Here is a 13,376-nt window from a genome sequence, read left to right on the forward strand (position 1 = left end):
AGATCAAAGATCATGGCCTTTGGTATGGGTTGTATCTCAATGTAAAGAAAACAAAAATCCTAACCACTGGACCAATAAATAACATCCATATAAATAGAAAAAAGATTGAAGTTGCCAAAGACTTCATTTTGCTCATCTCAACCATTAAAACTCATGGAAGCAACAGTCAAGAAATCAAACGTCATATTGCATTAGACAAATCTGCTGTATAAGATCTCTTTAAAATGTTGAAGAACAAAGATGTCAGTTTGAAGACTAAGGTGTGCCTAACCCAAGCCATGGTATTTTCAATAACTTCATATGTATGTGAAAGTTGAACAGTGAATAAGGAAAACTGTAGAAGAATTGATGCATTGGAGTTTATGGAGTTGAAGGAAAATAGTGCCATAGATTGCCAAAAGAACAAACAGATCTGTGTTGGAGGAAGTACAGCCAGAGTGATCCTTGGAAGCCAGGGTGGCAAGACTTTGTCTCTCATACTTCAGACATATTATCAGGAAGGACCAGTCACTGGAGAAAGATATCATGTTTGGTAAAGTGGAAGGTCAGAGAAAAAGAGGAAGACCCCCCAAGAAGATGGATTGGCATAATGGCAGCATCAGGGAGCTCAGGTATAGCAGTGATTGTGAGGTTGGCCCAGGACTGGGCAGTGTTTCATTCTGATGTGTGTAAGGTCACTGTGAGCCTGTCCCACATGGATAGCACCTAACAACAAATGATCCTATATATAGATAATCCCAAACACTCATCAAGAAAATTATTGAAACTCAGTGAAAGATTTAGAAAAGTGTCAAGGTACAAGATCAACTTGTAAAAATCAGTTAGATTCCTTTACACTAATAAACAGAGCTCTGAAAAGGAAATAAGAAAAATAATACCACTTACAATAGCTACCCAAAAGATGAAATGCTTAGGAATAAATCTAATTAGATACTTATGTGCATCAAAAGATTTTACCAAAAGAATAAAAAGAGAGCCCACCAAAAAAAATTTTTTTTTGCCATGACATACCATCAGACAAGGAACTAATCTCTAAAATTTATAGAAAATTACAGTTCTGCAAGAATAAGACAAACAACACAATTTAAAATGGGCAGAGGACATGAACAGACACTACCAAAGAAGACATTCAAGCAACCAAGAAAAATATGAAGAAGTGTTCACGATCATTAGTTTTTGGTGGTGTGGTTATATTCAATGGCATCAGTTCTGACTCATAGAGATCCTGGATAGGGTTTCTGAGGCTGTAAATCTTTACAAGAGCAGAAAGCCTCACCTTTCTCCCAGGAAGTGGCTGGTAGACTTGAACTGATAACCTTGTAGTTACCAGCCCAATCACAAATCACTGTGAAAAATAGTAAGTCATTTCCTCAAAAAAATTGAAAATAGCAGTGCTGTATATGATCCAGAAATCACTCAACTTGGTTGAGTGAGCCATGACAATAGTAGATACATACATAGTTGTATACACAGCACTATTCACAATAGCAAAAAGAATGGATAAGCAAACTTTGGTGCATACACACAATGGAATACTCACAACATTGAAGAACAATGATGAATCTGTGAAACACCTCAGAACATGGATGAACCTGGAGGAGATTATGCTGAGTGAAATTAGTCAATCACCAAAGGACAAATATTGTATGAGACCACTATTAAAAAAACTCAAGAGAAGGTTTTCATGCTAAAAGAAACATTCTTGATAGGTTGCCAGGGGTGGAAGGGAAGGGAGAATAATTCACTGGCTAAACGGTAGACATATGTTAACTCAGGTATTGGAAAAGACAATATACAATTAGAGGGAAGTTGTCAGAAGATGAGTACATTGATGAAGGCAGGTGAAGACACAGGCAGGAATGCAAGGAATAAAGGGGATAGAGGTAAATACTATTATATACACAACCCTGCAACAACAGTGATCTTTGATATATGGACTGGTACACAGACTGGATGGGTATGGGAGGGAGAGTGGAAGTATACACCCAAATAGATAAGGATTTGAGAGAGAATATTTGTACATGGGCATATACCTCTGCTGTAGTCACAACTATGAATATGGTAGAGCATTTGTTGTTGTTGTTGTTAAGTGGTAGAGCATACAGGGGGAAAAGTAATGAAAACATCTTAGACATTACCAAACATCTTGAGGCAATGAGTTGTTGGGTCTGGGGACCCAGGCTTATATTCTCAGGGCACCCCATTGTCAACTTGCATAACATAGTTCTTAAAGACTGGGTTCTACATTTTACTTTGTTCAGTAGTGACAGGGATCTTAAAAAACTCATGAGAAGTCATCTAAAGTGCAACTGTTGATCTGTCCATGTGCAGAAGAAAGACAATTAAAATAGAAGATTTTTGGAATCAATTAGGCCATTGAACTAATGGAACAGATGAACATCAGTCTCCACGGCAATGAGACCAGAAGAGCCAGATGGTCCCTGGCTACCAGTACCAACTTTCCTGAAAGGGATCACCTTAGAAAGTCCTAGATAGAGTAGAAGAAAGTGTGGAACAAAACTCAAAAGTATATATATATAAAAAGAGCAGGATTGCTGGGTAGAAAGAGACTAGAGAAACCTGAGACTATGGCCTCTACCACCTTTCAGGTATGGAAAGGAACTTACTCTTGTGGCCCATGTTTTAGCCAAGAGGTAGATAGATACATGGCGGAGACAAAACTCTAGTAAGGTATGCTCTCCATGGAATGGTCAACCATTTAAGGTTAAAAAGACAACAATGACTAACTACAGAAGGGATGGGAAGTAGGGTGGAATGGAAATAGAATCACAGGGAGTAAGTGGGATAATGGTTGTTGCAAGGATAGGATCGCAATCATTGAGATGAAACAAAGTGTATGAATTGTTGAACGTAAAATTGATGATCTGTTCTGCAAACCTTCACTCAATTCACAATAAAAAGTTTAAAAACAAAACAAAACTGATGATCTGCTCTGTAAACCTTCACCCAATTTACAATAAAACATTTTTAAACAAACAAAAAGCAACTACATTCTGTCTCCCTTTAATCTCACACCCATCTCCTCTTAGCCTGCTCCAGTTTTTAACTTTTCATGGTATTTATAAGAGTCCTGGTGTGGCACTGTAGGATAAGCACTGGAGTACAACTCAGTCTGAACTGCGAGGAAGTGTTTCAAATTCACCAGTTGCTCCTTGGAAACCCTATACGGGGTCACATTGAATTGGAACCAATTCAACAGGACTTAACAATAACAACAAATGGCACTTATCTATTTTATTTACTTATTATGTTAATTATTGTTGATTTCTGTCAAGTTGTTTTCAATTTAGTGACCCTGCGCACAACAGAATGAAATGCTGCTTGGTCCTATGCCATCTTCACAATTGTTGTTATGCTTGAACCCATTTTTGCTGCCACCTTGTTAATCCATCTGGTTGAGGTCCTTACTCTGTTTTGCTGAACCTCTACCAAACATGATATCCTTCTCCAGGAACTGGTCCCTTCTAACAACATATCCAAATTATGAGAGATGAAGACTCATCATCCCTGTTTCAAAGAAATTTCCTTATACTTCTTCCAAGACAGATTTTTTCTGTTCTTCTGATAGTCTTTGGTACTTTCAATATTCTTCCCCAACACTGTAATTCAAATGCATCAATTTTTCTTCAGTCTTCCATATTCATTGTCCAGTTTTTGCATGCATATGAGGTAATGGAAAACACCATGGCTTGGATCAGGCAAACCTTACTCTTCAAAGTGACACCTTTGCTCTTTAACACTTTAAAGAGGTATTTAGCAGCAGATTTGCCCAATGCAGTATGTCCTTTGATTTTTTTGACTGCTGCTTCCATGAACATTGATTGTAATTCTAGGAGGGCAGAAATCTTTGTTTATTTTGTCAAGATATAACTCCCATACCTAAAGCAATATATAGTTTGTATATCACTTTCAGCTTGGAGGAAGTGTAGGTGCAACTTTCTTAGGTCGTTCTGCATCTGTATGCATCGACAACAGCCTCTTCTGCCATGCCTCCCAAGTTTGACCCCAATGAGGTCAAAATTGTGTGCACAGGTGGGTAAGTCAGAGCTATGTCTGCTCTGGCCCCCAAGTTTGTCTCCAAAAATAATTGGTGATGACATTGTCAAGGCAACTGGTGACTGGAAGGTGTTTAAAGATGATGGTGAAACTGACCATCCAGAGCAGACAGGCCCAGATTGAAGTGATGTCTTCTGCTTTGACTATCAAAGCTCTCAAGGAACCACTCAGAGACAAAAGAAGCAGAAAAATATTAAGCACAGTGGAAATATCACTTTAGATGAGATTATCAGCGTTGCCAGTCAGATGTGACACCAGTCTTTAGCCAGAGAACTCTCTGAGCTTATTAAAGAAGTCTTGGGGACTGCCCAGTCTGTGGGCTGCAACAATGTTGGCTGCCACCCTCATGACATCATATTGACATCATATCCTACTCATAGCTCACAGATGACTCATGACATTATAGATGACATCAATAGAGGTGCTGTGGCATGCCCAGCTAGTTAAAAACTATAAAAGAAAATATTCAATAAAGGATCACTTGATAACCAAAAAAATAAAAAGTGTTTACTATCTCTTTTTCCATATAATATGACAGATGCTCATGGTATTTCTGATGCAAGAGTTTCTTAGATCTTCAAACTTTTCATCCACTATACTTCCGCCATCTGTTTTCTATTTGTAGCTAAAAATCTTTCCAAAATGAAAACCTGGTGATGTCAGCTCCATCTCCCCTCCTATTTAACCTTTTATGTTTTTAGGTTTTTCTGCATTTTTAGAATTAAGACAGAATTCATTGTTTATAAAGCTCTGCATGGATTGCTTCTTGCCTAAGCCACAGGGCCTTTAAATAAACTGGCTCCACTTCCTGTGGCTCTTCTCTCCTTTCTCTGCCTAATTAACTTCAGGGACAGAGCCACACAGTAGAGACAACAGCCTGGAAATAGAACCAGGTAAAAGACTTCAGCCAGAACCTTAGATTTGGGGTAGAGGGACAAGAATATAAAAAATAAGGTATCACCTGTTCATACAGCTTCCTCTAATATCTTTTCATCCTAGTCTTATCAACCATCAAGTGAATGGGTGACCGAAGAGAAACTAGAAACACTGTTAACTTTTAGGAGGAGCAGACTTTTCTCTTTCTGGCTATATGTCTGATTAACTCTTGCTTATTCCTCAGATCTCAGTTCAAGGACCACTGAAGTCTTTTCGGATTAGATCATCTCCACCTTTCATAGTTCCTCGTTGTACTAAGTGCGCTGCTCTCCTTAGCACACATCATAGATACTTAAACATGTATATGAGTATCGGGTTAACTTCTCTGGTTCCCACTAGACTGCAAAGCCTCATGAAGATAAGAATAGTTTTGTTCACCATTTAGTCCCTAGTGCCTTATGTTATTTAGATAATGGTAGATGATCATTATAAGCATTTTTAAACGAATGCATATGTTTAGGCATCAACTTTCACTATGTTTTGTTAAGTGTCTTTGAGTCAGTTCCAATTTATAGAGATGCTATATAGGATTCCCAAGGATCAGCTGATGAGTTTGAACCACCAACCTTGCAGTTAGAAGTCCAGTGCTTATCCTACAGCACCACACCAGGACTCTAACTTTCACTATATAATAGATCTAATCTAACATGCAACATCCCATGATTTCTCAAAAATGTTAGTGTTCTAAGCTTTAGGATTTGCTCCTTCTCTATCTGATAATATACACTAAATTCTCTAAGTTATTTTGTTGTTGTTAAGTGCCGTTGAGTCGGTTCTGATGGCTGGTGAGTTTGAATCACCGACCTTATGATTCAAACTGACCTTGCAATCCTGTACTTTATCCCACAGTGCCATGCCATAGCTAATATAAATACATGGTTTTCTGGTGATTTTCATCTTGTTCTTAATAATTGCTTGTTTTACATCTGGAATTTTACTTTTAATTTCTATATTAGAATATTCATCTTATATTTTTATGGTATCAGTTTAGTTAATGTCAGTTTGAAATGTGGTCTCAGAGTCTCCTAAATCTGAGAGTCACTAATTTGCACTGCTTTCTAAAAATTTGTATATTCAAAATTTGGTTGAACTGATCTGAGTGTTGCAGAACTTTCATAAACTCTAGAACTGAATATGACTTTCAGATCTAAAAAAGACTTCCAAGATCAGCTAAAAGAAATGTGAGAGGTGAGAATAGGGACAGGGAAAGAGTGATAAACAAAAGGAACAATCAGGTGAGGAAGAAGTGGACAAGTGGATTGAGGCCTGAATTGTTTTAATGCCAAGTTTACCATCTTATTCTACAGAATGTGTGGAAGTGTTAAAAAAAAATTATCTGTGATACTTGGGTTATGACATTTTATAAAATGAATTTATAAAAGATTCATTTTAGTTTTGAGAGGAAAGAATTCTCTGTATAAAGACCATTCTAGTCACCAAGGAGTCCTGGTGTGGTGCTGTAGGATAAGCAGTGGACTGCTATTACAAGGTTGGTGGCTCAAATTCACCAGCTGCTCCTCGGAAACTCTATACAGATTCTCTATGAGTTGAAACTGACTCGACGACATTTAAAACCAAAAAAGTGACCTAGTCAGTAAATCTATGAATTTTTTTATGATGTGATGAATTTACTGTGATCCTACCTCAATCTTTTACCCATTCCCACTACTGGCAGGTTTTATAGATTCTCAAAATATCAATTAGGAATCCAATCTTCAACTATGAAGTGGAACATTGGCTTCAAGTGAAAATCTGTTTTGCTTATTTTCTAAATAGTTTGGCTGTAAACATACAAATAAGGAGCTCTGGTAGCGTAGTAGTTACAAATGGGGCTGCCAACCTCAAGGCCAGCATTTCAAAACTACCCAGTTCTGCCGTAGAAAGATGAGGCGTTCTGCTCCTATATAGATTTACAGCCTCGGAAACCCTGTACAGGGTCAATATGAGTCAGAACCGACTCCACGGTACCTACCAACAACAACCAACAAACATACAAACACAAATATATTGTAGTTGTGTACTGTTAAATCAATTCTGATTCACAATGAACCTGTATAGAGTTTACAAGAGCAGCTGGTGGGTTTGAACTGCTGACCTTGCAGTTAGCAGTCCAATGGTTATTCTACAGAACCACACCAAGACCCTAAATACAAATATGTTGTTACAGAGATGTATTATTTTAAAATATGTTCCCAAGCCAGCCAATGTTCTGCTGGCCACACGTGCCTGCCAAAATATTACTAAAATCAGCATGGGGAAATGACCAGAGTCAAGTCATTTATGGCTTTGGCTGTAACTTGATACTTAATTTACTCAAGGTACCCTTTGTAACTGGAATGATAGAAGATTTTGTAGTAACCCCAGAGATCTTGGTAGATGCAGCAGAGTAAACAAAGGATGGCTTTTAACCTCACTTCATTATTGTCTGGCTTTTATCAGAGAGTCAGAGTTGTTTGAGAGCAGTCCATCAGTCCGTGCAGAGAAGAACCAGCCAGGAAACCTTCAGATGTCACCCGGTCTAACACTGATGTTTCATAGGAATGTTTCTGCGCTCCACATACTATTTCATTGCTAATGTCACCAGCAACTACAATGAATACAATTATTATTTTAGAGATGGTGGAACTGGAAAAATAAAAACACACTAAGACAAATAAGTTATACTGATTGATATTATTATCAATCAAAAGGGGACTTTAGGTAAAAACAAAAGAAAAGGCAAAACATACATGGTCTAAAAAGTTATTCCATGTGAAAAAGGAAGATTTGGACAATCTTACAAAAGCACATAAATCATGGCAACTTCCCTTCACAGTAAGCACTTTTTTTCCCGTTAGCATTATCATTTTATAATCAGAAAAGCCCTAGAGTTTAGAGTATGCCTCGTACAAATGTCACTTCCAAGCTTCAGTGCTAATCCAGAGGAAATATTATCCTAGTGGTCTCCAAGGCCCAATGTCTAGGTGTTGGATACATGATAAACTTACATGGAGCTTTCTTAGTGAGATATAGTCCTCCAGAGGATTGAATTTTTCAAGGTTTAGTACAACACAACCCTTTAAAATAAGATTTAAGCTTCCCTTGTCAGGTCCTTTTAAGAGCTTTTTAAACTTTTTTTTTTTTTTTTATTTGCTGCTTTGACCAGGTTTTAATCCCTAGTCCCCAGTGACAACCTTTGGCTATCTCTACCATTTTATGTCTGGTTTCCCAGGACCTGGAGTCGTTTACACAATTGAGGGTATTTTTTTTTCCTTTCTTTCTTTCTCTTCTTTCACTGAAGAATCTTGGAAATAATTTGAGATGAAAATTGTAAAATTTTTGTTAGCTAAAATAAAACTTACTTGACACTTCAATGATAATGTTACAATTCCTTTTTTTTTTTTTTTTTTTATTATTACTCTTTTTCCATTTCTGAGACAGCTCACTCTTGAATAGATTAAATGAAGGCAGAATACCAGTTATTGGAAATAATGAGAAATTCTACCAACTCAAACACTCCAAAGTGCAGCTAAGATATTTTACTTTGGAAACACAGCAAATGGCTTCTGAAGAGTTCTAAGAAGTCCAAACAGGGATTACAGACAATTGACTTAGTGATTGGCGTTTCAAATACCTTCATCACATTGGGTGTCTGGTACAGGAGTAGGATTATTTTAGGCTCTGAAGGTGATATGGAATGAATAAAACTGCTATTAAATTTCTTATATTTGAGACAATGATGTGGTATAGTGACTCTTCAGTTAACTAGGAGAGATTCCTTCCTGCTCTCCATGGGAAAGCGGATAACTCTATAAAATGAGGGCTGAAATTGGACTTCCTAAATAAATCTCAGGGGTACTAGTCTTTGTAGTCCTAGAATCAACTGTCAAAGTGGATATCCTCCCTCAAAAAGTCAACCAGGAACTGTACCCATAGATCATCAGTACTATTCAATAAAACTTTCTACAATGAGGAGAATGCTCTCATCTGTGCTGTTCAGTATGATAACCACTAGCCACATGTAGCTGTTGAACACTGAAATGTGGCTAATGTGACTGTGAAGTGGAATTTTTGACTTTATTCCAGTTTATTTTAAATAGCAAAGTATGTTTGGAAACCAAGAAACGGTCCTCATATTCTAAAAATTTTCAGAAATACGACTGCCCTCTAGAGAAGAGCCAAATACAACAGTACTGATTCATAGTCCACCCTAACATTGCAATCTGACATGTTCCATGGACTAGTCTGAGTGCACATCTAACAGCTGCCGATGATGTTCTCTAACGCCTCCTTTTTCTCATTCAATTTTATTTCCTTCAGGACATTGTTGAGTGAGGTGTGTTTGGGATGTTGTCTTATTTTCTCCAGATATTAGAGTGAAATGATGTCCTATTATAATAACCTTATTGTTGTTGTTGTTGTTATGTGCCGTGGAGTCGGTTCCGACTCATAGCGACCCTACACAGGGTTTCCGAGGCTGTAAATCTTTACGGGAGCAGACTGCCTCATCTTTCTACCACGGAACACTGGTAGTTTCGAACTGCTGACTTTGCGGCTCGCAGCCCGATTCGTAACCACTATGCTACCAGAGCTCGCTCTTGTATTTATATAAAAGGTAAGAGTCAAAGGAGGGATTCAATTCCAAGTGTCAACTTCTTCTCCTTTTAGAGATGTTTGTTGTTGTTTTTATTGTTAAGTGTAGTCAAGTCAGTTGCGACTCATAGTGACCCTGTATATGGTTTCTGAGGCGCAGTTGGTAAGCCTGAACAGCTGACCTTGCAGTCTAGCACATTAACCCTCGGCACCACACCAGTTATAGAGTGAACTAAAATAGGCGCTTACCCCATCCCCAGCCACCACCTCTACTACAACTTTATTCAATTGCTAGATAAAATGTAAATAAAATAAAAACATTATCAAATTTAAATACTTCATTGTGCTTGAAACAAATAGGAAGAAATATCCATGTTCCTGAAACAACAAGGGAACTCAAAGTCAGAATTAAGAGCTGAAGTAGATATTATGGCATAATGCAGGATTCTTGTTGTTAGGTGCCATCAAGTTGATACTGACTCACAGCGACCTTATGAACAACAGACCGAAACACTGCCCAGTCCTGGGCCAACCTCACAACTGTTGCCACTCTTGAGCCCACTGATGCTGCCACTTGGCCAATCCATCCCCAGTCGTATTTTGAGTGCCTTCCAACCTGAGGGTTTCATTTTCTGGCACTATATCTGACAGTGTTCCTCTGCTATTCATAAGGTTTTCAGTGACTAAATATTCAGAAGTTGTTCTTCACTCCTTCCTAGTCTGTCTTTGTCTGGAAGCTCATCTGAAATCTGTCTACCATGGGTGACCCTGCTGGTATTTAAAATACCAGTGGCATAGCTTTCAGAATCATAGCGGCTCACAAGCCACCACAGTACGACAAACTCACAATCGAGTCATTAAAAAATATGAAAATATCAGATTTCAGGAATAATATGGAGGAAATGAAACTTTCACATTGCTGAAGGGAGAACACATGTGTGTATCCATGTTGAAAGATGTGTATAGTTTGTTGATAGTTGCCATGAGCTGATTCCAATTCATATAACCCATGTATGCAAAGAATTGTTCCATAGGGTCTTCAAGTCTGTGATCTTTTGGAAGCAATCACCAGCCTGTCTTCTGAAGGGACTCTTGATAGTTTTGAACTGCCAAACTTTCCATTTGTACTTAAGTGCTTAATCGTTTGCACCACCCAGGAACTCTAACATAGTCTGTTGCTGTTGTTAAGTGTCATTGAGTTGCTTATGACTCATAGCTACCCTGTGTAGACTTTATTTACTAGGAGTAGCTGGTGAGTTTGGACCACTGACTTCATGGTTAGCAGTCCAGTGCATGTCTACAATCCAACAATTCCATTTCTGTGTATGGACTCTAGAACAACTCTCACAATGTACCTGGAAGCTTTCATAAGGATGTTTGTAACAGCAAAAGGTTGTAAACAACCTAAATACCCATCAGTTAGGAAAGATGAAAAGTAGTATAGTTATGCAATGGCACACTGCACTCGAGTTAAAATTAATGGACTCAGTGTGTGTGTGTGTGTGTGCGTGTATGATGTGAAAACATTGTTGCTGATGTTGTTAGGTGCTATTGAGTCAGTACTGACTCATAAAGACTCTATGCATAACAGAAAGAAACACTGCCCAGTCCTGCATCAACCTCACAATCATAGCTCTGTTTGAATCCATTTCTGTGGCCACTGTGCCAATCCTTCAGGTTGGGATTTTGGTCTTTTTTGCTGACCCTCCACTTTAGCAAGCATGATGTCCTTCTGTCGGGACTGGTCTCTCCAGATAATATGCCTGAAGTATGAGAGATGCAGTCTGGACATCCTGACTTCCAAGGAGCACTCTGGCTGTACGTCTCACAACACAGATTTCTTTGTTCTTCTGGTACTCTCAAAATTCTCTTACAACACCATAATTCAATGCTTCAATTCTTCTATGGTCTTTCTTATTCACTGTGCAGCTTTCTCATGCACATGAGGTTACTGGCCTATGGGTTGGGTGCACCTTAGTCCTCACACTGACTTCTTTGCTCTTGAACACTTTAAAGAGGTGTGCTGCAACAGATTTGCCTAATGCAATTTGTCGTTTGGTATCTTGACTGCTGCTTCCATGAGTGTTGGTCAGAGCAAAATGAAGTATTTGATAACTTCAATCTCTCCATTTATCATGATGTTATTAATTGGTCCAGTTGTGAGGAGTTTTGTTTTCTTTACACTGAGTTGCAACCCATATTGAAGACTGTGGTCATGATCTTCATCAGTAAGTATTTTAAGTCCTTTTCATTTTTATATTGGATATCGTAGGTTGTTATTGAGTCTTCCTCCAATCCTGATGCCACGTTCTTCCTCTAATCCAGATTCTTATGTTATTTGCTCAGCATACAGATTGAGTAAGTATAGTGAAAGAATAAAAACCTGATGCACACCTTTCTCAATTTTAAATCATTCAGTGAGTGCATATCCCTTCTCATTAAGTATGCACTGATGCATGTAACAATGTGGATAAAATGACAAGGGAATGTTGTTGACTGAATAAAGAAAATTTTTTATTACTAACTTGTATAAATTTTTAAAAATAACAGGACGATTTGAATCTCTTTAACAGATAAGACTATACTAGTATATATTTAAAAATGCAAAACCTGGATGAAAAGGAAACAAATTTCAAATTGGTATGCATCCAAACAAGGCAGGCAAGCAATAGGGTAAAGGAGGGTTTCCAACTGTATTCATATAATTATTGAATTCGTAAGATGAAAAAAAACCCAAAACCTCTAGTTTACATAGCATAATGTTAGCATGGATACTTGTTCTGTAATTCTCTGTAAGTTTATAATCTTTCATAATTTTCAAAACTCAGTTGATTAAAAAATGTAAGTATGGCAAAGAAGAAAGCCTCAATTTTTCCAGCCTTTGATTGGACCAAACATTCCAAAAGAATTTGGGTCATGTGCGGTTCATACTTTGAGAAGTACCATTTCTCAATACTGAATTATTCTGAGTCCACATTTATATAAAAGGGCTGGGAAAGAGATAGAGACAGAGATAACAAAATATTTGACATGCACTTCAACCATTAAAATATTTTTATGTTGCACAACATATTGTGGATGGTGCAACATATTCTTTTCAGGCCTTAGGACTCTAAAGATATATATAAAATCTTAGTATAATTTCACTTTCCTTTATTAATAATTATCTAACATTGTCTTTCTGTTAGGAAATGCATGCAAATATTAATTTGTCTATAAAAATTTGGTGTATTTTTACCTGTCCAAAGCTATATTAAAATATCAAGTCTGAGTATTTTGTGAAATCAAGCATCATTATATTTTAAAGAACACAATTGGTATGAACATAAATGTTTTATAATTTCTCCTATTAACATAAAACCTTAGGGAAATGAGAAGTGTACACATGCACATTAAACAGATGTTTTAGACAGGGATATAATTTTCCTTATTAGAGATGCGAGTGTATTTTTATTTCTAGATGCTAGGGCAATCAAACTTCCTAGTTGAAGTCTTTTTCTCTCCCTATAAGGCAGGAAAGAGTCCTTCATGACCCACTCCTGCCTTTCTGTCAAGTTGAATGAGTTAACCTGAAAATTATAGGTTCAAATATTTCTTCAGCTGTAAAAGGTCATTGACCTCAGCCTGATTTTCATTTAATAAGATCATTAAGTTGAAATCTGACTGCTGACTTCAAATCTCATTAGCTCATAAACTCAGTGGATGACTTTTTTTTTTTTTCTTAAATGTTTTATTGTGAATTATGTGATAGTTTACATGGGAGAACATTAGTTTTACATTCATTCTATCAT

General features: G+C 37.4%; 1 pseudogene; it reads left to right on the forward strand.

The window, feature by feature from the left end:
- The first annotated feature begins 3,933 nt into the window (after positions 1 to 3,933).
- On the forward strand, positions 3,934 to 4,524 carry LOC102813109 (annotated as a pseudogene).
- Positions 4,525 to 13,376: the final 8,852 nt, after the last annotated feature.

This window comes from Chrysochloris asiatica, unplaced genomic scaffold (assembly GCF_000296735.1).
Source record: "Chrysochloris asiatica unplaced genomic scaffold, ChrAsi1.0 scaffold00207, whole genome shotgun sequence".
Classification (NCBI taxonomy): domain Eukaryota; kingdom Metazoa; phylum Chordata; class Mammalia; order Afrosoricida; family Chrysochloridae; genus Chrysochloris; species Chrysochloris asiatica.